The sequence below is a fragment of the Pelobates fuscus genome, chromosome 3 (genome assembly GCF_036172605.1).
Source record: "Pelobates fuscus isolate aPelFus1 chromosome 3, aPelFus1.pri, whole genome shotgun sequence".
Classification (NCBI taxonomy): domain Eukaryota; kingdom Metazoa; phylum Chordata; class Amphibia; order Anura; family Pelobatidae; genus Pelobates; species Pelobates fuscus.
In genome coordinates this window covers 165,936,167-165,961,044 of record NC_086319.1, presented here as the reverse complement: position 1 = coordinate 165,961,044, position 24,878 = coordinate 165,936,167, and the positions used below count along the sequence as shown (strand labels likewise).

General features: G+C 48.5%; 1 protein-coding gene across 1 annotated transcript in view; it reads left to right on the top strand.

Annotated features, from left to right (window-relative positions):
- Window positions 1-9,434: 9,434 nt before the first annotated feature.
- The window catches only part of MANSC1 (MANSC domain containing 1), a 37,126-nt gene continuing 21,682 nt past the window's right edge, over window positions 9,435-24,878 (top strand). Inside the window, exon 1 of the mRNA XM_063447639.1 lies at window positions 9,435-9,484. The gene's annotated coding sequence lies outside the window, so the exon portion shown is untranslated. The remainder of the gene's footprint in view (window positions 9,485-24,878) is intronic.

Genomic DNA, 24,878 nt, shown 5'->3' with positions numbered 1-24,878 from the left:
CTTTACTTGTGAGTATATTTTATTTAAGAGCTTTATATTGTGAGAATCACAAGACCCAGACCTACATTTTGATGCATAGTATGTCTCTGAAATATTAACAATGAAGGCACAGTCGCAGTTTAGAAATTGCCCTTCAAGTTTGAGCTGGCTAGAGTGGAGTTTCAATGAATGTCAATGGACGGCGTGAGTTGCAAACAAATGGTCATATTGTGAAAACTATCAGGACTATGGCTTAGCCGTAGACATTTCTAGTGGCAGCAGGGATAGCTGAACGTTTTGATATACGATTTGTGTAGGTGGGCTTGAAAATGAGGGAGTGGTGACAGTTTAGAAATCATGTCCTGATTTTTCAGCTTTTGCCACTCTAGTTTTGAACATTTTGCCATTCATTTCTATGGGACCAATTTTGCCACAAGAACGACGATATTCCGTGAACCATTCGGCTAAACATTCCACAAAGTAATAGCAATCCAATCGGGAACAATCTGCACGTTTCGGTATATTTCTGTCTATGTAGTGTAAAAACTGTGGGAGGAGTTAGGGTGGTAAATTTGGCTAGAATAATAATAATAATATATATGTGAGATAACATCAAGTGGTCTAGCTATGCAAGAACACTTAATAAAGGTATTAAAAAAAAATAAAAAAATAGTAGACCAAAAAAAATTTTTAAAAAATTCCCAGACTTGTTTCAGAATATAACATCCCGAATAAAGACATTTTTAACTACTTAAGATTGGGAGGCTTTCTCTCGAAACATCTGTACAAAGGAAGTTCAGAAATAATTAAAGATTTATAAATTCTACTGGAACAAGAAAACTATAAAGGTTTCAAGTGTGCCCAAATTGTATATACAATGTCATCTAGAACTGAACCTACAGCCATAAAAAAGTGGGAACACTTTATGAATGGGAAAGATCCATTGACATAACATACAAATGCATACATTGTAATAATTTAAGAGAAATGCAAAATAAGGTACAGAACAGATGGTACTGTCAAGAACTGAGAAATTGAAAGATAGTAGCAGGGATTCAGATATTTACTGTTAGAGATGCGGAAAAGACAAAGGAAGTATGATGCATATGTGGCGGAGTTGTCCATTAATAAGGAAGCTGTGGGAAAATGTGTTCACATTTATAGAATATATAAGTAATAAGAAACTAGAAAGAAGCCCAGAATTGGCCCTACTACAATTAAAGGTGAATAATATCCTTCCTATAATTTTATATATACTAACTGCGGTAAAACTAATGATTGCAAAAAACTGGAAAACAAGAAATATTCCTAAACTGGAGACATTAATCGAACAAATAATCTGGCAATGCAAAATGGAAAAGGGCTGCCAAAAAATAGAACAAACAAAGAGAAAGATCATCTGGGAATTTTGGCCCAAAAAAATAGAATCCCTCTAGATGCTTGTATAATTACAATCAGATAGGGTTAATAAAGATATTTCTGTTTGTGACTCTCTCTCAAGGGATAGTTAGGTGACATTATGTGTGTAAATGTAATGAACATTAGTAATTTATTGAGTACTTTATAAGAAAAATAAATACTCTAAACTTTATAATTCTGAAAGCAAAAGGGTAAAAAAGAGAAAGGAAAGGTATGAGAAAAAGGGGGAAAAATAAGAAAGGAAAAAATAGAGAAAAAAAGGGATTAAGTATAGAAATTACTGTTATAAAGGAGATAAAAGGGTCACTTGCAATTATTATTTTGTTTGTATGTTTTATATACACTGAACAAAATTATAAACGCAACAGTTTTGGTTTTGCCCCACACACCACCCTCAGACACACACAGCACCCTCAGACACACACAGCACCATTAGACACATACAGCACCCTCAGACACACACAGCACCCTCATACACATACAGCACCCTCATACACACACGGCACCATTAGACACACACAGCACGCTCAGACACACACAGCACCCTCCGACACACATCACCCTCACACACACAGCACACTCTCACACATATACAGCACAAACACACATGTGTATATATATAATGTATAAATAAACCCTCAATGAGTTAACAGACAAAGAAAATTAGAATCATAGAATGTGACGGCAGATAAGAACACCCTCACACACACAACAACCCTCACACACACATGCTGCACCCTTCACACATACACCCAACACATAATACGTGCCCCTCACACATACAATACGTCCAAACATAAAATATACACTCTGAATCCTCTACACACACACACACACACACACACTCTGGGTCGTTTATACACTAGATCTCCTACACACACACACACACTGAACCACCTACACATACTACATTCCTGACATACAAACTCTGGATCCCCCATGCACACACTACATTCCTTGTAAGCAAACACATACAACATTCTCTAAACACACACTCTGTACAACCCCTACACACAGTTTGTCACATATACTGAACTCCCTTCCCGTCTCCGTAAGAATTTCACAGTCTCCACTCATTCAAAAAATCATTAAAAACTCACTTCTTCAAGAAAGCATATCAATTAAACTGTTTTTCATCCCCCACCCTCCATGACTCCTCTACTGCAACTATCAAAAATTACCTACTAAGCCCTCAATGAATACTTTTCTAACAACCTACTTCATACCCCTACTTTTACCCTTTGTGTCACTATACCCCACTCCCTCTAGAATGTAAGCTCATTGAGCAGGGCCCTCCACCTCTCTGTTCCTGTATGTCCAGTTGTCTGGTTACAATTACATGTCTGTTAGTCCACCCATTGTACATTGCTACGGAATTTGATGGCACTATATAAATAATAATAATAATAATAAAAATAATAATAATATATACACACACACACACACTATACACACACACACTAAGCATGTTATTAAATTTGCTTGCGCTGTGCAGAACAAATACAGAGCCTTTTCCCCATGCTTGAGCTCTTCAGCAGGGCTCGGCGCATTGAACTAACATGCTCACTTTGAGAGGGGGTGTGCTTGTCATTAGTCATGACAAAACACACCCTCTCTGGCCGCTGTGATTGAAAAATGCCCGGGCCGAATTTTTCCCAGTCCGGCCCTGCTTGGAGGTGTTTAAAAGAGAGTGATTCCTCTGCATAAAGGGGTAGCGTAAGGTAGGGTGGTAGATAAGTTGCCCAGTTCTGCATTGAATCATTGTGATGGCTGAATATCCAGTTTGTACATATTTACATACATATTTATTTGCAGTGAACCCACATATCTTCACTTCAGGGAGAACCCTCAAGCATAGGGCAGTCGGCTGTGTGAGCACTAGTCCTATTGGTTCCCTCATCAGTCAAGGCGTCATAATGTGCTAGTGAGTTGGCATCTTTAGGGCTTATATGGCATGGCTGAGATGGGATGTATAGGTTGTATTGCTCTCAAATATTGTTCACAAATCTGTTTAACCCCTTAAGAACACATGACGTGTGACATGTCATGATTCCCTTTTATTCCAGAAGTTTGGTCCTTAAGGGGTTAAATCTGCGTTAGCGAGCACTTCTCCTTTGCCGAGATAATCCATCCACCTCACAGGTGTGGCATATCAAGATGCTGATTAGACAGCATGATTATTGCACAGGTTTTCAAAAAATGGGGACAAAAACAAAAGTGTTGCATTTATAATTTTGTTCAGTGTATGAGAAAAACTCAATAAAAATGTTTTTTTTTTTCCAAAAGAGGAGTAGCCATACATGGCTAGTTTATTCACCTATTTCACGTTTCATTTTTTTGTGATACCCTGCTATGTGACTCCTTACCCTAGTACTGTATACATTTTAGAGTATTGTGACCATCTGATACTATATATACCTCTCCAGGTCGCACTGGTTCACATTCTGTGTACTGAGTGGGTTCTTGATATATTCAGTAGTTCCTATAGGGTTAAGCCCTCTAGACCAGTGTTTCCCAACCCAGTCCTCAAGGCACACCTACCAGTCCAGGATTTAAGGATTATCCAGTTTTGTCTAAGGTGTTTTTTCTTTTTTTTCTAAAAACACCTTAGACAAAACTGGGTAATCCTTAAATCCTGGACTGGTAGGTGTGCCTTGAGGACTGGGTTGGGAAACACTGCTCTAGACACTCCTGGAGTGTCTAACTAGTGTACAGGTTGCAGGAATCTTTTTCCTGGTACGTGAAAATTTCTGTTTTTTGATTGCGTCTGGCTGGTAGCCTCTGAGCTAGATTGCGGTTCTGATGACTGCTATTAGCCCGGTATATCGGAGCAAGCTCACATTGCTGTCTCGATGTGTGTCCAGCTCGTACAGCTGCTGGCTCCGCCCCATAGTCTTACCTAAAGTTATTTTGACACTGTTTACATAACTATTTCATTCCAATCTCTGCTAAATATTAGAGTAAAATTGTCTTTTTCCTCTATTTTGGCATATACCCATATAACAACATTTTTTTTATGTGTATTTCTAAAGCTGGTTTGTGCTATTCCTGTACAGAACCCAATATTGTGTTCAGCTACATCTGCTGGGTACAATGATACCCCCATTAAATGCCTTTGGCACTATTCTGTGAAGCTACAATGCCATATGTGAGACAAGGCTATTTAAGTTTCCATAGTTTGAATTTTCATAGTTGCATTTGATGGGCCTATGTCTCATTGGAGGGCATTATAGAAGTTTGAATGTTCAAATAACCCCACAAAGGGCTTACATTTGAGAAAGCAGACACTCCAGGGTATCTTATATGGCATATATTGTGCCTTCACTTGTCACCATTTTTCACTGATTTATGTTTGTGGTGAAGAAAAAAATTATTTTTTTTTCATACATGTTGCATTTGTGCTGGGTATTTGTGATATGTGTCACTATGTCATAAAATCCCCCTAATTATGCTCAGTTACATCTTCTGAGTAAAACAATATGCCCACTATTGCCTAGACACTTTTTTTGTGAAGTTACAGTGCTGTAAAAGAGATGTGACAATTTCAGGTTTTTAAATGTGAATTTTCAAAGATGGTTTAGATGGGTCCGTGTTCTGTTTTTGAGCATTTTAGCACGCTACATATTCCAATTACACCATAAAGGCATACGATTTCTTAAAGAAGACATCCCAGGATCTTATAAAAGGCATATTTTGAACATTAGCGTGGAATCATTTTTCCGCTAGTTTGTACCAAGTGTAGTGGATATAGGCATTTGTTCTACCTTTTTGACCCACACAGTGAGCTTTTACTGTATATTTCCAAACCTTATGTGTTATACGGCAGTATAATACTTCTTAGGTTGCTCAGCTATGTCATCTGAGTACAGGAATACCCAAGTATGTACCTTTGCCATGTATATGTGGATGTTGAAGGGGCACATTTGAGACAGAGCAATTCAGTTTTTTTCAAGTTTGAATTTTTACCCTTGGTCCATGTCCCATTTTGGAGAAGTTTAGCAGATTTGTTATTCAACCTACCGCACAAACGCATACCATTTTTTAAAAGAATGCACCTTTCAAGGCATATTTTAAACCTTAGAGTGGGATAATTTTTTTGCTAGTTTGTTTCAGTTGTCAGGGCCGATCCTAGGGTCACAGACGCCTGGGTGCTAAATTTTTTTGGGTGCCCCCAGGTGGGTGTGGTCATCTTACGAACTCCTCCCGTCCAAAAATAGATGTTTCTACAGTAATTGGCTGGTAGATAGATGTACCTTTATTTACCTTTATTTAGTGTGGCTAAGTGGATTGTGGGTAGAGAGTCTTGTGCTTAGTGAGCACTCCCTCAGATTGGATAGAGAATACAGAAGATCCTATACCTGCGGTCCGATCATCCACGCCACATATACTGACAGGCCTGAGGGGAGCCCGACCGTACCATACGACCAGGGCCAGCCCAAGACATTGTGCTCCCTGGGTCCAAGACTCAAGTGCTGCCCCCTCATCTCAAACACATACAAGCACAACAATGTGGTTACACATATACATTGGCACATTCACACACTCCCAGACAGGGTCTGTGCAAGACTTTTTGCCACTTGAGACAAAGGTATATTTTCCTGCCACTTTCTGACCCCGTCCATGGACATTTTATATGTACACAGGCATTTCAATCTGCTTTCCCTTACCTTGCTTAACTCCACCGCTTCTGCTCCTCTTAACATCATGTTCTCTGCACTTTTTCCCTCTTACTTACCCTTTCCACAGCACCCGACTGCACTACACTTCCATGTCTCTCACCCTTCCTTCCATGTCTCTCACTCCCTATTTCCTTCCATGTCTCTCACTCCCTATTTTCTTCTATGTGTCTCTCCCCCCTTCTTTCATGTCTCTCTCCCCCTTTCTTCCATCTTTCACTCCCCTCTTCTTCCATGTCTCTCACTTTCTCCCCTTTTTCCATGTCTCTTACTTTCCCCTTTCTTCCATCTTTCACTCCCCCCTTCTTCCATGTCTCTCACTTTCCCCCCTTCTTAAGTGTACCTCTCTTCCATGTATCCATAAGTCTCCCTCACAGAGCCCACACCAGCTCTGCACACACACACTGACTGCCCTCCCTCCCTGCTTTAATCCCTGTCATGGCAAGGAAGGGTGGCTCATCGAAATCCTGCGTGGCGTGCTCTGCATGTTTCAAAGTGAGCGCCGGGTGGTCACATGACACTCGGCGCTCCAAAGCAGATCGCAGATCGCTCTCTGCTGATTTAGTCCGTGCGGTTCTCTTAAGGAGCCGCACGCTACCTTAGTGTCAGCTTACCACAAAGGATTACTTCAGAAGCAAGGGGGTAAGGGCACAGGGCAAGAAGGAGCCCTGAGTGCTGCACAGAAATAAAATACATCACCGAGCCTTATCAGTTAGGTGCACTGAGGGCTGTCTGTGCCCCCCTTCTCCCACAATCACCTTGCGCCTAGGGACGGGGCACCTTGTGCACCCGCCCAGAATCGGGCCTGCCAGGTGTATTTTTTATACTTTTTAAAACTTTTTATACTTTTTAAAACTTTTTTACTTTTGAAAACTTTTTGGAAACTTTTTTTACTGATTCATTTTTTAAAATTTTTTAAAACTTTCTTAAAACGTTTTTTACGCTTTTTAATTTTTTTTATAAACTTTTATTCACTGTTAACCCCTAACTAGAGAACAGTAAATTCTCTCAATTTCCCACTAACTCCCTCTCACCCCAGCTAGCTAAATATATAATTTAAAAATATCTAAAATAATTAAATGAACCCTTAAATGTTAAAAAAATAAAATAAAAGTTTACCCTCAGGCAGGGCCGGACTGGCCCATCGGGATACTGGGAAATTTCCCAGTGGGCCGTCGGCACCTGGGGCCGGGCAGACAGCTGGGTCTGCTGGCCGCTGGCTGGGGGAGGTCTGCTGGCCGCTGGCTGGGGGAGGTCTGCTGGCGGCCGCAGGGTGAGCAGGCTGTTCTGTCTCTGCTCCCCCGCCCTCGTGCGCAGCTTAATGAGACCGGGGCCGGAATATGACGTCATATTCCGGCGCCGGTCTCTTTCTAGCGCGCGATTGCGGGGGAGCAGAGACAGAACCGCCTGCTCCCCCTGCGGCTGCCAGCAGACTCCCCCAGCCAGCGGCCAGCAGACCTCCCCCAGCCAGCGGCCAGCAGACCTCCCCCAGCCAGCGGCCGCCAGAAGACCTCCCCCTCCGGCCACTAGCCCACCCAGCCGGTCACCCACAGGTAAAATGTGTAATTCTATCAGTGTGAGTGTATGTGTGTGTGTATGTGTCATGGTGTGTGTGTGTCTGTGTCATGGCGTGTGTGTATGTGTCATGGTGTGTGTGTCTGTGTCATTGTGTGTGTGTATGTGTCATGGTGTGTGTGTGTCTGTGTCATGGTGTGTGTGTGTCTGTGTCATGGTGTGTGTGTATGTGTCATGGTGTGTGTGTATGTGTCATGGTGTGTGTGTGTCTGTGTCATGGTGTGTGTGTCTGTGTCGTGTGTGTGTATGTGTCATGGTGTATGTGTCATGGTGTGTGTATGTGTCATGGTGTGTCTCTGTTTCATTGTGTGTGTGTGTGTGTGTGTTTGTGTCATGGTGTGTGTCTGTGTCATTGTGTGTGTGTGTCTGTGTCATGGTGTGTGTGTCTGTGTCATGGTGTGTGTGTGTCTGTGTCATTGTGTGTCTGTGTCATTGTGTGTCTCTGTCTGTGTCATTGTGTGTCTGTGTCTGTGTCTGTGTCATTGTGTGTGTGTCTGTGTCATGGTGTGTGTATCTGTGTGTCTGTGTGTTTTTAAAAAGTGTTTTTTACTCGCCTTTTTTTTTCTTCCCACGCCGTGCTGGTCTCCCCTCAACTGGCCCTGCCTCTATGGCTGAGATCATCAAGAATGATGATCTGAGCCAATCCAATGCTCTGCCATAGGATTGGCTGCAAAGGCCCTGAGAGTAGGTGCTGCACACTGTGCAATCACGCTGTGCAGCACTGACACAGGAAGCACCTCTAGTGACTGTCTGAGTGACTGTCACTAGAGGTGTCACTAGGAAGCAATGTAAACACTGCATGTGAGTATGCTTAATGTGTATATATATATGATATAACCATCCCCATGTCCCCCATGTTTCATATATGATATATATATATATATATATATATATATATATATATTACTCAACCATCTGGGGTGGCAAGACATTGCCTTACATATTACATACGGCAATATATGGGGCAATGACTTATGGGGCTGGCATAGATTTTTTTTTTTCCAGGGCTGCTTTGTATCCCCAGTCCGGCCCTGCCCTCGGGGGTCAGATCACATTTGTATTTTGATCACTGCAGTCAGTGATCAATTGGTAGGAAAGGGGTTAATTTTAATAAAGTAGGGTACGGGGGGGGATATAACGTTAATCTTACAGAGGGAGAAGATTAGCAGCACTGATCCGTCTCACTGCACTTTACACTGAACACAGAAGCGCAGAGAAATGGATCAGGAGTCCTTGCAGCACATGTGCTCGCTCTGACAGCCTGCAGGAACGGTGTGTTCCTCGTCTACTTTGGATTCCAAAGCAGACTGGAGTAGCGTTAACCCCAGGATTGCTGCGATCTGGGGTTAACTTTAGTAAATGACTGAAAATTTCCATCATGCGTCCTTAATGGTAGGACAAGCATGACGGAAAGCTTCCGTCAAGCATCACGAAGGGGTTGAGCTAAAGTTGTTTTGGTGACTATAATGTCCCTTTATGTGTATTTTGACTCTCTTGAAACAGTTAATTTAAAATCATTCACTTTTAACACTCCTGGGGGAGCATGAATTGTTTACAAACACCCATGTTCCATGTTCACATGACGCATGTTACATGTTATTGTCAGATAGACATTCCAATGCAATGGGGACATGGCGTGCTGGGGCGTGGTCAATAAACACTCTGGTAACAAGTGTGCGTGCTGGGCGGGGCTTTGCGGCTGTGGTGGGCGGGGCTTTGCGGGTGTGATGGGCGGGGCTATGCGGCTGTGGTGGGCGGGGCTATGCAGCTGTGATGGGCGGTGTCTGGCTGCGGCTGAGGCTCAGTCCGTGTCGGGGAGCTGCGGGTTCTGAGAGGTGAGATCATGGAGGGAGAGCGGGTGGAGGGCAGGTGCCTGGCGGAATCACTGAGCTGTATGGGGGATGATGGCCAGTGCAGGGGGTGGGATTGTATGTGAAGTTACATGGTGCAGGATGTATGTGGGTAGGTGGCTGTGTGTGGGGGTCATTGTGGGTCAGCAGTCAGAGAGGTGAACCAGTATCTGTGTGTAAGCGGTAATGCAGGGGGTGAGTGCTAGGGTTGTAAAGGCAGCGGGGGGCTGGGTGATCCTTTCATTGTAAGAGGTAAAATGACTCCGGCTAAAGGTGACTTTGGGTGAATGGTGAGGTCTAGGGGTGTGATGGTGAGGTCTAGGGGTGTGATGGTGGGTGAAATATATTGTGGACTAGGATGGCATTGGCAATATGGTAGGTGATCGAGGAAATGCTGGTGTTTGTGAGACTGATAGAAGGGCTGTGGTACATAGAAATGGCATTTGGTGGAGGGGTGAGTTGTTGTAGGCTGGTTGCTCTGGGAGAAGTATGAGGTTATTAAATGTCTGATAGTAGTCAGCTGTATGGATTACTAGAGCACAGTAAGACTAGCTGAACATGGCTCCAATATTGAGAAAGGTAACAATTATTGGGGTCATTTGTAGGGTGTATAGAAAGAGTAGGTAATGATGGGTGAGGTTATAGAGCTCTACATAGGGATGGCTTTGCAAAATGATTTCACGTTCGATTTCTGTGAAAAAAAATGTACATTCTGCTGGGGGTGCTGAGAGCTCTGTACACGGTCATTAATATTGGTGCATGAAGGCACTGCACAATGGAATCACTATTTTGTGGTTCTCTGTCAGCTGATGGAGGATTAAACAATGCACATTGTCCATTCCTCTGTATTTAGAATGTAAATTAGGCAATTCAGATTGTGGTGCTGGAATCCATACATTTTATATTTGGCTTGTCCATTATAAGGTCTTTTATGTGTCCATTTAGATATTTGCAGGAAGGGGACACTTTGGTATGTTTCGTCAGCTTCCTGAACATAATATAAATCAAACTTGTTCAAGGCGTGCAATAAACCTCACAAAAGGGGCTAATAATCACATTCAATGCATGTAGGGCGAGTGGAAATCTGTTTTAAATTAGATAGTAGGTACATTATAGATGCTTGCAGTCAGCTGCTTGCCATATACGCATGTTCATGCTGTATCAGCTATAAATTATGTTTTTGTAATTGTTTTTTTTTTTTTTTTTTGACTGCTTATACATGCAAAATGTACATTGACGGGCGCAGGGAGGATGGGACCCAGCATTTATCCCCATTACCAGAGCTCCTTAAGTCATCTCTGCATTACTCTCTATTAGAATGATGGAGTTTTCATTGTGCCTGTGGAGTATTCATGAGGGTACATGGGCATAATCAGAGACATTTAGAATGGTAAATGCATGTTTGCAGTTCTCTTGAAGTCATATGACTGTCCTACTTCAGATGAAAGCTTGTACTGCGGCAAGTAGTTTTTGAGTTTTTATTTGTGCCAACGTGTACGCTTCTGCCAGTGTAATAAGTTTACAGAGGCAAATTGCCACTGCTCAAATACACATTGCCATCGGTGCAGAACGATTTTAAGGTCATTCTCAGACTGTATTTTCAGGATGTTTGTGTGTGAATACACTTATTGCAGTCTGTGCCATGTTCTTGGATACACTATAGCACAGATAAGGATGATCTGAAAGGCTGCGTATTGGGGAAGTCTAAGAGATTGGCTTTTGATAAGCTATACAACCGCTTTGAGCTTTTTACAACATTGCTCAATTTGAAAGTTGTACATCAAAAGAGAGCAAGACTGACCTTCTTTACAAGTCAATTGCATCACCATGGTAGGGTTGCAAACTAGCTGTATAACCAGGAAGCATTGTGCAACTGCAAATTCTGGGATGCTTTGTATACACTCTTTAAAAAGAGTATCATGGGGATTGTTGTTCCACAACACAGTTGATATTGACTTACATATTTATACAATACTTGTTTATTCAGTTAATCCAATCACAACTATTCACCAGTTTTTATCAAGCTATCTATGACAGTATTATTTTGATATTTACCTTTTTTTTAAATTTTTTTTTTTTTTTAAATAAATTCTTTATTTTTGCTGTGCTTAGGTTTAACACACATGCTTGCCAAGCCACGATAGCTAGACCAAGCCAATTAAGTAATACATGGTTTACATTTTACAGTATCATGGCGTTCGTACATAGCACTTTTCTTTTTTGTTAGTGATAGAACCTGGTTACACGGGAAATCTGCTTGTCTCATTGTTGAGTAAACTGGTTAATCCTGTAACCTGTGGGTTAACGTGCTAGGTAAACCTTGCTAAATCTTGCTTATAACAAAGTAACGTTGCTGTACTAGTTAGACATAAGGTTGTTATGCTGTATAATATAGGTAAAGCTTACAATGTGTATATACAGGGTGAGGGCACTAGATGTTACTTGAAATCTAGCTGGCTGGCATCAGGCTTAAACAGGTAATGTACAGTAATTCTATGCTAGACTAAAGGTTTCAGCTAGACCAGTACCATGCAGGGTAGTTATTGGCATGAGCAATTGCTTGTTTTACATATGGTACCTATCCAGGGCCGTCTTTAATATTGATTGGACCCTGGGCAAGCATTTGCTTGGGCCCCCTGTACCCTGTATCTTGCCCCCCCCCTCCCAACCCCCAGGTACCTGGCATGCAATCACGGCCTCCACCCCAACCTACTGATGGGACTAATGTAGAGAGGGGCTGTGGTGCAATAATTTTTTTTCAGTCTCCCCTATAGCACAAGAGTGGATAAAAGATAATTACTCATCTGTCATACAACTTCCATGATGCTATGCGAGCTGGAGATCTACCATTTGGCCATTCTTGTAGAGTTGTATTTGTGAGCAGTGTTTGTGAATTTGAATGTAAGCATGTTTTTTTTTTTTTTTTTTTTTTCATTTGTATTTTATTGAATTTTCATACAGAGATACTCACAACTTTATCATATTGTGGTGAATAATATGTGGTACCAACAGTGGACCAACTGTAATACATTAACATTAACTGCGTGGTTAGGACAAATTATTTATGTATCTCAGCATTATACAGTTTAGAAGTATGTTCAACTTGGGGATCTCTGTCATGTTGGTCTGTCTTTACGTGTGGGTAAGCATGTTTTTTATAGGGTATATGTGTGCATGTAGGGGTGTATTTGTATGTACTGTTACCCTTGGAATGCAGCGGTGTACTTGTGTGTAGTGTTTGCGTTTGAATGCAGGGGTGTGTGTTTGTATGTAGCATTAGCTTTTAAATGCAGTTGTGCTTTTGTATATTGAGTTGAGGTTTGTATATAATTGTAGTGTTTAAATAAAGGGGTGTGTTTGTATGTAACGTTTGTAATTGCATGCAGGGGTGTGTTTGGATGTAGTGCTGTCTTTAAATGCAGATGTACATTTGTGTGTAGTATTGATGAGTGAAGGGCATGTCTGTATGCAATTTTGGAGTTTGAATTCAGGGGTGTGTTTGTATATAATGATTGCGTTTGCAGCGGTGTGTTTGATTGCCTGGATGTATGCATATACATACTAACACAGATATACATACACATTGACACGCAGATACATACATAAACACACTGATACATACACACACCTGGACACATGCACACATCTTAACACACAGGTACACACTAACACAAACACACTGGCATATACACACACACACTAGCACACACACATTCAGATACACACTTTGACACACAGATACACACTTTGATACAGGCACTGGTGCATACACACAGATACACAGAAATACACACTTTCACAGGTATGTACACACACTCAGATACATAAAGACACACAGGTTTACATGCAGGGGTGTATTTGTGTGTAGTGTTGGCATTGTAATGCTGGGATGTATGCATTGCCACATACACACAGATGCACACTTACACAAAAACTGAGATACACACAGGAACACAGACACACATGCAGTCAGCGGCGGCTCTCTAATTAGGCGATTTAGGCGGTCGCCTAAGGCCTCGCGCTGATGGGGGCCTCGCGGCTGCCTAAATCGCCTTAGGGCAGTGTGACAGGTCGGGTCCTCGGTCAGAGAACCGAGGATGCCGCCGGGTGCGAGGCCCCTCCTATGCCTGCCCGGGAGAGAGCCAGCCTGTCTGCAGCTCCGCCGAGTGCAGAGCTGCAGACTGAGTGGGTCTCGCGATCTCACCCAATCAGAGTGTTGCCGCGGGTTACCACGGCAACGCTCTGACTGACTGAGATCGCGAGACTAAACTCACCACGTGGTCTGCAGCTCTGCACCCGGCGGAGCTGCAGACTGTAAAGGGAGCCCACCGGACCACCAGGGAAACAGCCTGGCCGCCCACTGGACCACCAGGGAAACAGCCTGGCCGCCCAAAGGACCACCAGGGAAACAGTCTGTCCGCCCACTGGACCACCAGGGAAACATAAGGTATTTATGCCACCCCACCACCCTCTGCCCCAGCCACCCCACCACCCTCTGCCCCAGCCACCCCACCACCCTCTGCCCCAGCCACCCCACCAGCCACAGCCACCCCACCACCCTCTGCCCCAGCCACCCCACCAGCCACAGCCACCCCACCACCCTCTGCCCCAGCCACCCCACCAGCCTCCCCACCAGCCACCCCACCAGCCACCCCACCAGCCACAGCCACCCCACCAGCCACAGCCACCCCACCAGCCACAGCCACCCCCCTCTGCCCCAGCCACCCCACCACCCACAGCCACCCCACCACCCTCTGCCCCAGCCACCCCACCACCCTCTGCCCCAGCCACCCCACCACCCTCTGCCCCAGCCACCCCACCACGCTCTGCCCCAGCCACCCACCACGCTCTGCCCCAGCCACCCCACCACCCTCTGCCCCAGCCACCCCACCACCCTCTGCCCCAGCCACCCCACCACCCTCTGCCCCAGCCACCCCACCACCCTCTGCCCCAGCCACCCCACCACCCTCTGCCCCAGCCACCCCACCACCCCACCACCCTCTGCCCCAGCCACCCCACCACCCTCTGCCCCAGCCACCCCACACCCTCTGCCCCAGCCACCCCACACCCTCTGCCCCAGCCACCCCACACCCTCTGCCCCAGCCACCCCACACCCTCTGCCCCAGCCACCCCACACCCTCTGCCCCAGCCACCCCACACCCTCTGCCCCAGCCACCCCACCACCCTCTGCCCCAGCTACGCTACCACCCTCCTGCCCCAGCCACCCCACCACGCTCTGCCCCAGCCACCCACCACCCCACCAGCCACCCCACCACCCCACCAGCCACCCCACCACCCTCTGCCCCAGCCACCCCACCAGCCACAGCCACCCCACCACCCTCTGCCCCAGCCACCCCACCAGCCACAGCCACCCCACCACCCTCTGCCCCAGCCACCCCACCACCCACAGCCACCCCACCACCCTCTGCCCCAGCCACCCCACCACCCTCTGCCCCAGCCACCCCACCACCCTCTGCCCCAGCCACCCCACCACCCTCCTGCCCCAGCCACCCCACCACCCTCCTGCCCCAGCCACCCCACCACCCTCCTGCCCCAGCCACCCCACCACCCTCCTGCCCCAGCCACCCCACCACCCTCCTGCCCCAGCCACCCCACCACCCTCCTGCCCCAGCCACCCCACCACCCTCCTGCCCCAGCCACCCCACCACCCTCTGCCCCAGCCACCCACCACCCCACCAGCCACCCCACCACCCTACCACCCTCTGCCCCAGCCACCCCACCAGCCCCAGCCACCCCACCACCCTATGCCCCAGCCACCCCACCACCCTCTGCCCCAGCCACCCCACCAGCCACCCCTCTGCCCCAGCCACCCCACCAGCCACCCCTCTGCCCCAGCCACGCTACCACCCTCCTGCCCCAGCCACGCTACCACCCTCCTGCCCCAGCCACGCTACCACCCTCCTGCCCCAGCCACGCTACCACCCTCCTGCCCCAGCCACGCTACCACCCTCCTGCCCCAGCCACGCTACCACCCTCCTGCCCCAGCCACGCTACCACCCTCCTGCCCCAGCCACGCTACCACCCTCCTGCCCCAGCCACGCTACCACCCTCCTGCCCCAGCCACGCTACCACCCTCCTGCCCCAGCCACGCTACCACCCTCCTGCCCCAGCCACGCTACCACCCTCCTGCCCCAGCCACGCTACCACCCTCCTGCCCCAGCCACGCTACCACCCTCCTGCCCCAGCCACGCTACCACCCTCCTGCCCCAGCCACGCTACCACCCTCCTGCCCCAGCCACGCTACCACCCTCCTGCCCCAGCCACGCTACCACCCTCCTGCCCCAGCCACGCTACCACCCTCCTGCCCCAGCCACGCTACCACCCTCCTGCCCCAGCCACGCTACCACCCTCCTGCCCCAGCCACCCTACCACCCTCCTGCCCCAGCCACCCTACCACCCTCCTGCCCCAGCCACCCTACCACCCTCCTGCCCCAGCCACCCTACCACCCTCCTGCCCCAGCCACCCTACCACCCTCCTGCCCCAGCCACCCTACCACCCTCCTGCCCCAGCCACCCTACCACCCTCCTGCCCCAGCCACCCTACCACCCTCCTGCCCCAGCCACCCTACCACCCTCCTGCCCCAGCCACCCTACCACCCTCCTGCCCCAGCCACCCTACCACCCTCCTGCCCCAGCCACCCTACCACCCTCCTGCCCCAGCCACCCTACCACCCTCCTGCCCCAGCCACCCTACCACCCTCCTGCCCCAGCCACCCTACCACCCTCCTGCCCCAGCCACCCTACCACCCTCCTGCCCCAGCCACCCTACCACCCTCCTGCCCCAGAAACCCTACCACCCTTTGCCCCAGCCACCCTACCACCCTCTGCCCTCCTACCACCCCACTACCCTGTCACTGTCCTCCTACCACCCTTTGCCCCAGCCACCCTACCACCCTCTGCCCTCCTACCACCCCACTACCCTGTCACTGTCCTCCTACCACCCTCTGCCCCAGCCACCTTACCACCCTCTGCCCCAGCCACCTTACCACCCTCTGCCCCAGCCACCCTACCACCCTCTGCCCCAGCCACCCTACCAGCCTCTGCCCCAGCCACCCTACCACCCTCTGCCCTCCTACCACCCCACTACCCTGTCACTGTCCTCCTACCACCCTCTGCCCCAGCCACCCTACCACCCTCTGCCCCAGCCACCCTACCACCCTCTGCCCCAGCCACCCTACCACCCTCTGCCCCAGAAACCCTACCACCCTTTGCCCCAGCCACCCTACCACCCTCTGCCCTCCTACCACCCCACTACCCTGTCACTGTCCTCCTACCACCCTTTGCCCCAGCCACCCTACCACCCTCTGCCCTCCTACCACCCCACTACCCTGTCACTGTCCTCCTACCACCCTTTGCCCCAGCCACCCTACCACCCTCTGCCCTCCTACCACCCCACTACCCTGTCACTGTCCTCCTACCACCCTCTGCCCCAGCCACCTTACCACCCTCTGCCCCAGCCACCTTACCACCCTCTGCCCCAGCCACCCTACCACCCTCTGCCCCAGCCACCCTACCAGCCTCTGCCCCAGCCACCCTACCACCCTCTGCCCTCCTACCACCCCACTACCCTGTCACTGTCCTCCTACCACCCTCTGCCCCAGCCACCCTACCACCCTCTGCCCCAGCCACCCTACCACCCTCTGCCCCAGCCACCCCACCACCCTCTGCCCCAGCCACCCCACCACCCTCTGCCCCAGCCACCCCACCAGCCTCTGCCCCAGCCACCCCACCAGCCTCTGCCCCAGCCACCCCACCAGCCTCTGCCCCAGCCACCCTACCACCCTCTGCCCTCCTACCACCCACTACCCTGTCACTGTCCTCCTACCACCCTCTGCCCCAGCCACGCTACCACCCTCTGCAACAGCACCTTATACACACAATGCAAACCCTATTTTTAACTTTAGATGTTAGTGGGGGCCTCATGTTTGAGTTTCGCCTAAGGCCTCACAAAGTCTAGAGCCGCCACTGCATGCAGTGGTGTATTTGTGTGCAATGTTAGCGTATGTGTGTGCAGTGTTGGCATTGGAATGCTGGGATGAATGCATTGCCACACGCATAGATACACACTTACATATACTGGCACACACACACATTATATATATATATAATATATATACACACACACACAAATGCTCAGAAACACACACCCACACACATGCAGGTACACAAACACTTTGACACACTAGTGCACATACACAGGTATACATTCAGATACACACAGATATACATACACAGACACGCAGACACATATAGCCAGATACACACAGCTAGATACACACACCACAGCCAGATACACACACCATGACCAGACACACACACTGACATATACACAGTCAGATACACACACACACATACAGCCAGATATACACACAAACACACACACAGTCAGATAAGCACACGCATATAGCCAGATGCACTGACTCAGAACCAGGTACACACACATATATCAATTTACATCATATTTTAGCCACCCTCTTGTCTCCTTACCTTTTGAATACAAAAGTGATGCTTCCCTGGGGTCCAGTGGGAGCTAGAGGGCCAAGGCTGATGCCTTGGCCCTCTAGCTCCCACTGGACCCCAGGGAAGCCAACCTTTTGTCTGACTTAGTCTGACTTCCTCAGTCCCTCTCCTCCTCCTGTGTATGCCTCCTCCACCTCCCCAGCGACACTCTGTTACTTGGGAGGAAGTGATCTCACCTCACTTCCTCCCAGCAGACAACATGAAAGGGACCGGACCACTCTTAAAGGGCTGAGGGCCCCTAATTACATCAGGTGCTGCAGTCTACAGGGTTTGGGGGGCATGGGGTCCCACGGGGCAGCTACTTTGGGCCCTCCAGGAGTATCTGGGCCCAGGGCAGCTGCCCCTTTTGCCCCCCTTTAAAGACGGCCCTTGAGCTGTGAGTGTCCAAGCAATAAATCAACGCAAAGAAAGCATGTTAGGTAAAAGACAAATGCTGATAATCTCCACTGGGTTCTTCGACGCATGTCACTCCATTCCCTGGTTCCTGCTCCGTTGGGTTGCTGGAAGTAGTGAGCTGTCTGGCTTGCGGCTTTCCTACCTCCGATCTGGGTAAATATTATGTCCGCTGAGTTTAAGGCACACTGTAGAGTAGTAGTTGAGTGACTCTGTAAGGCAGATTAATGTGCCTGTGAGCGGTTCATCTATGCCGTGTGCTGTTGTTGAGTCATCTCATCTCGTGTGATATGTGGCAGGATCTCTTTCCTCTTCCTGTATTGAGCTTGCATGTGATGGGGTGTTTGGTCGGCTGGGGGATGGAAGTGTATCTCATAAGTTCTCTCCCCGGTAGACGAGCAGCTGTTGAAGACTTTGCCCGGTATGTAATCGGTGGCAGCCCGGGTCCGATGGACATGTGGGGTGCCGTGTCGCCTGGCTTGAGGCTTGGGCAGGTGGAACCCTTAGTTGGTTTCTCGTGTTGCTGGGCCGGGGGTTTACTCAGTCCCTGTACGGTGGTGAGGGGTTTCTCCTGCAACCGCGTGGTGACTAGGCAGTGCGGTCGCCTCGGTTCCCTCCAGTGGGGACCGGGATGTCCCCCCCGGTCTAAGGGGGGGGAGGGGCCTGTGGGTTGTGTCATAGAGCCGTCGTGTGGTAGCCAGGTAAGCGGGCAGGGTGGTGGCCGTCCATCACGCCTCTCTTACAAGAGGGCCGCAAGCTCCAAAGCCCCGTTGGCCCGTGAAGCCCCAAGGCTCCCGATCTCGGAGCCTGCTGTTGTGCCAACGTCTGCTCCAGCACAGTGTTGTTTCCCTCCGGCTCTGATTTAAGGCCGTAAGCCCCAATTCTGCTGGAGCCTTTCCCTCATGCGACCGGTCAGCATGGCGGACAGGCCCCGTCCCTAAGTTTTCTTATTTTTAACCTCACATTTGTTTAGTGATAGAAACGGATCAGTAGATATTGTCAGCCATTGGTTGTACAGCTGGCTTCATGAGTAAATCTATGTATCCCACATGTGAACCTCCTATAAATCTATTTATTTGGTTTGTCAACAAAATTCAGAGCTAGAGTCTTGTAAAGTATTTCTACCATTTTCCCCCTGAAAATAAAACCTCCCCCGAAAATAAGCCTTGGCTTATTTTCAGGGGATGCTCATATTATTCATATTAGAAAAGTCTTTAAGATGAGCATCAGAGATAGGAGTATGAACAGAGGTTAGACGTAGGTCTCTGGCAGAGCGTAGGGGCCTAGACAGGACATATTTGTGTATTAGTGAGGATAAGTAGGTTGGAGCAGCATTGTGTAGAGATTTGTAAGCAAGTATCAGGCTCTAAATGGAGTCCTATATATCTTACAGGAAGCCAATGTAGGGACTGACAAAGGGAGAAGGCATGAGAGGTGCGGGCAGACAGGAAGTTGAGCCTTGGTGCCCCATTCATTATAGACGGTAAGGGGGCAAGTTGGGAACACGTAAGGTCACTGAGAAGTGTATTACTGTAGTCAATGCAAAAGAGGACAGTGGCATAGACAAGCACCATTGCCGTATCAGGCGTCAAATAGGGTCGATGCACGCAATGGTTTTCAGATGGAAGCGGTAGGATTTGGCAATTGTGTGGTCATGAGAGGTGAAGAAGAGGTCGTAGTCAAAGAGAACACCTAGGCAGTGACCCTGAAAATAAGCCCTAGTCACTAGTTTGCTAATCTATGTTCAGGGAATTTTCCCCAAACACAGATTCGCGGAATTCTGTGCACTATTGAACTGGTCTATGTTCGGGGGAATTCTCCCAAACGTAGACCTGCCTTCTTGCACATTTTTGCTAACGTTTTTCCCTGAATAAGACATTCCCCAAAAATAAACCCTAGTGCATTTTTCAGGACAAAAATTAATATAAGACCCAGTCTTATTTTCTGGGGAAAAACAAACGTAATATGCTTTTCCATAAATAAACAAACAAGCATGCTTGCATAATATGTAACGAACTTTAATGCAAAGTGCTAAATATTGAGACATTGTGTTGGTAACTCCTCATTTACAGTGCCTTGCAAAAGCATTCACCCCCTTGGCATTTTTCATGTTTTGTTGCCTCACAACCTGGAATTAAAGCGGCACTGTCATGCCGAACTTACCTTTCCTCAATCTCTTCCTCTTCTCCCCCTCTCTCAGGATCTGTTCTTCTTTTCTTCCTGTCTTCTTTAGTTTTCTTTAAAATCATAAGACAAAGTAGGGACTTTCTCTTATGGAGGATTTCTCCGCTTGACCAGCTCAGACCAGCGGAGGAGCAAAGTGTGCTTCATTTTCGCTGGTAAAAGCAATTTTCCCATGATCCCTAGCTTTCCTCCCTGTTCCCACAATGCTTACTGTCAGTATTGCCGAACGTCCTGTCACTTAGGCAGAACGCCGGCAAAACTGCCGAATTGCATCCTAACAGAATGAGCACTGTTTCTCCATTGGTGTTAGGATGCAATTTGGTACTTTGATCGTATCGGAATTTCATTCTAATGAATGAAACTCCGATCCTATTCATTGCCGCGGCTGCATCTTGCAGCCGCTTAGTAGATAACTCCCTAATTCCCACGGTATTAGGGAGCTATCTACTAAAAGGCTGAAAGACCTAAATTGGTCTTTCAGCCAAATGTACTAATACTAAGTAAAGATTACTTAGTATTAGTAAATAATATGCCCCTACTCGCTATACCGCGAGTAGGGGCATGTCTAGTAAGCAGTGAGCAGCGCGGGGGTTAAAGATGGGGGGGGACCTACTGTTTAGAATTTAGAAAAAAGAAGAGGTCAAATGGTAAGTTTAATTTTTTTTTTTTTTTACAGGTTAGTTATTTTATTCCCCCCTCACTATTTTTAGGGTGAGGGGGGTAGGTAGGGGATAGAATGTTTTGGGTGGGGGGGTGACTAGGGGTTTGGGACCCCTAGTTACCTTGATGGGGGGGGGTTCATTTAGGGCCCCCACCCACCGCGCAGGGGTGGGGGCCAGGGGGGAGGACAGTAGGTCCCCCCCCCTTATTGTTTTATTAGGGCCCCCACCCACCGCACAGGGGTGGGAGCCAGGGGGGGGGGAAGACAGTAGGTCCCCCCCCCTTATTGTTTTATCAGGGCCCCCACCCACCGCGCAGGGGTGGGGGCCAGGGGGGGAGGACAGTAGGTCCCCCCCTTATTATTTTATTAGGGCCCCCACCCACCGCTCAGGGGGGAGGACAGTAGGGGGACCTACTGTCCCCCCCCCCTTATTGTTTTATTAGGGCCCCCACCCACCGCGCAGGGGTGGAAGCCAGGGGGGGGAAGACAGTAGGTCCCCCCCCCTTATTGTTTTATCAGGGCCCCCACCCACCGCACAGGGGTGGGAGCCAGGGGGGGGGGGGGAAGACAGTAGGTCCCCCCCCCTTATTGTTTTATCAGGGCCCCCACCCACCGCGCAGGGGTGGGGGCCGGGGGGGAGGACAGTAGGTCCCCCCCTTATTATTTTATTAGGGCCCCCACCCACCGCTCAGGGGGGAGGACAGTAGGGGGACCTACTGTCCCCCCCCCTTATTGTTTTATTAGGGCCCCCACCCACCGCGCAGGGGTGGGAGCCAGGGGGGGGAAGACAGTAGGTCCCCCCCCCTTATTGTTTTATCAGGGCCCCCACCCACCCACCGCGCAGGGGTGGGGGCCAGGGGGGGAGGACAGTAGGTCCCCCCCCTTATTATTTTATTAGGGCCCCCACCCACCGCTCAGGGGGGAGGACAGTAGGGGGACCTACTGTCCCCCCCCCCCCCCCCCCTTATTGTTTTATTAGGGCCCCCACCCACCGCGCAGGGGTGGGAGCCAGGGGGGGAAGACAGTAGGTCCCCCCCCCTTATTGTTTTATCAGGGCCCCCACCCACCCACCCACCGCGCAGGGGTGGGGGCCAGGGGGGGAGGACAGTAGGTCCCCCCCCTTATTATTTTATTAGGGCCCCCACCCACCGCTCAGGGGGGAGGACAGTAGGGGGACCTACTGTCCCCCCCCCCCTTATTGTTTTATTAGGGCCACCACCCACCGTGCAGGGGTGGGGGCTAGGGGGGAGGACAGTAGGTCCCCCCCCCCCCCCCCCCCCTTATTACCATTTTTTTTTACAGTGAGCAGCCACAGGCTGCTCGCTGTTTAGTGGACATGCCCCTTAGGGGCATTGGGGATATTTGAATCTCCCTTGTGCTATTATGGGGGTCATATTGACCCCCATAGAGTGAGGGGGGACCTGGGGGGCTTATGAAGTGGTGGGGAGCTCTGCTCCCTGCCGCTTCTATAGTTACATATTACAAGGAGGGAGCTGCACGCCGGTAGCTCCCTCCTTGTAATAAACTGAACGAACACTGATACTCAGTGTTAGTTTGTTCGTCTGATTTTTTTCTATTCATTCATTCGTCTGTCTGATGAATGAATGAATGAATGAATGAATAGATGAAATTCCCGTTCGCATGTCCAGGTGTTTCACTGGGCATGTGCGGGAATCTTACAGTCTGTGTAGTGTGGGTAGATGAAGTGTCCCACAGGGACTTCACCTACCCAAACAAAGATGGCGGCACCCTGAATATAGATCGGGGCAGAAGATAAAGAATAAAAAATAGGTCATGTGGGGGGCTTAGGGGCAATTGGGGGTGACTAGGGGGTCGATTGGATGTAGTGGAGGCGGGTTAAAAAAAAAAAGGGATTCGGCATGACAGTGCCGCTCTAAAATGGATTGTTTGAGGATTTGCATCATTTAATTTACAGAACATGCCCACTACTTTGAAGATGTTTTTTTTTATTTTTGTTGTTTTATTTTTTTTATTGTGAAGCAAACAACAAATAGGACAAAATAACAGAAAAGGTCAATGTGCATAACTATTTACCTCCTAAAGTCAATACTTTGTAGAGCCACCTTTTGCAGCAATCCTAATAGCTCCAAGTCACTTTGGTTAAGTCTCTGAGCTTGCCACATCTTACCACTGGGATTTTTGCCTATTCCTCCTTGCAAAACTGCTCCAGCTCCTTCAAGATGGATGGTTTGCACTTGTGAACAGCAATCTTTAAGTCTGACCACAGTTTTTTTTTAATTGGATTTAGGTCTGGGCTTTGACTAGGCCATTCCAACATATTTACATGTTTCCCCTTAAACCACTCAAGTGTTGCTTTAGCAGTGTGTTTGGGGTCATTGTCCTGCTGGAAGTTGAACCTCTGTCCTAGCCTCAAATCACGCACAGAGTGGTACAGGTTTTGCTCAAGAATATCCCTGTATTTAGTACCATCCATCTTTCCCTCAACTCTTACCAGTTTCCTAGTCCTAGCTGCTGAAGACCATCCCCACAGCATGACGCTGCCACCACCATGTTTCACTGTGGAGTTGGTGTTCTTTGGGTAATGTGTTTGCGCCAGATAGTGTTTTCTTTGATGGCTGAAAAGTTCAATTTTAGTCTCATCAGACCAGAGCACCTTCCTCCATACATTTTGGGAGTCTCCCACATGCCTTTCGCAAACTCAAAATGTGCCATTTTGTTTGCTGAAAGTAATGGCTTTCTTCTGGCCACTCTGCCTTAAAGCCCAACTCTATGGAGCGTACGGCTTATTGTCGCCCTATGTACAGATACTCCAGTCTCTACTGTGGAACTCTGCAGCTCCTCCAGGGTTACCTTAGGTCTCTGTGCTGCCTCTCTTATTAATGCCCTCCTTGCCCGGTCCGTCTCTTGGCAGGTTTGCTGTTGTGCCATGTTCTTTCCATTTGGTTATGATAGATTTGATGGTGCTCCTGGGATCATCAAAAGATACCATAAGAACAACTAAGGACTATTTGTCTTATGTATTTTTCCTACGCTTAACAAAGCATGACTAAAAAGCAGAGCTACCATTATCATGCTCTGTCAAGCCCCCGGCTATGACTAATAATCTTGTGGAATCCTCCATGGACTTCAGCATTGTACTTTTCTAACACGCGCAAGAGTACAGCACTGACTTCAGCTCCTGGCGGAAGAGGATGTACCAGATGAAGATAGTGGTGGGCACGAGGGACAGGTTTTGTCCATTACAGTAAGATTATAAAGCATGTTTACATAATGGTCTAAAATATCCCTTGCTGAAGAAACTGGTATTAAAACCATGTGTTTGCTGTAGTGGTTATGGTGCCAAGAGTGCATTGCTGCCCCGCCCAAAAACAACTGAACTATTTTACAATGGTTTGACTTCTTACCTGGGATCTGCCATATACTGCTTACTGCGTCCTCTCTGCTGGGAGGACTCAACCAGTGAGGTGGCCCAGCAATGCAAAGCATAGCTTTGGGAAGCTAACCGAAGCTTCCAGCAGTAGTTTCCGGTTGAACAGAGAGCGAGAGCGGCGCCCAATAGTTGTTATGGTGCTTGATGTGTTCCTTTAAAAAAAAAAACGCAAACAGACATATTTGGCA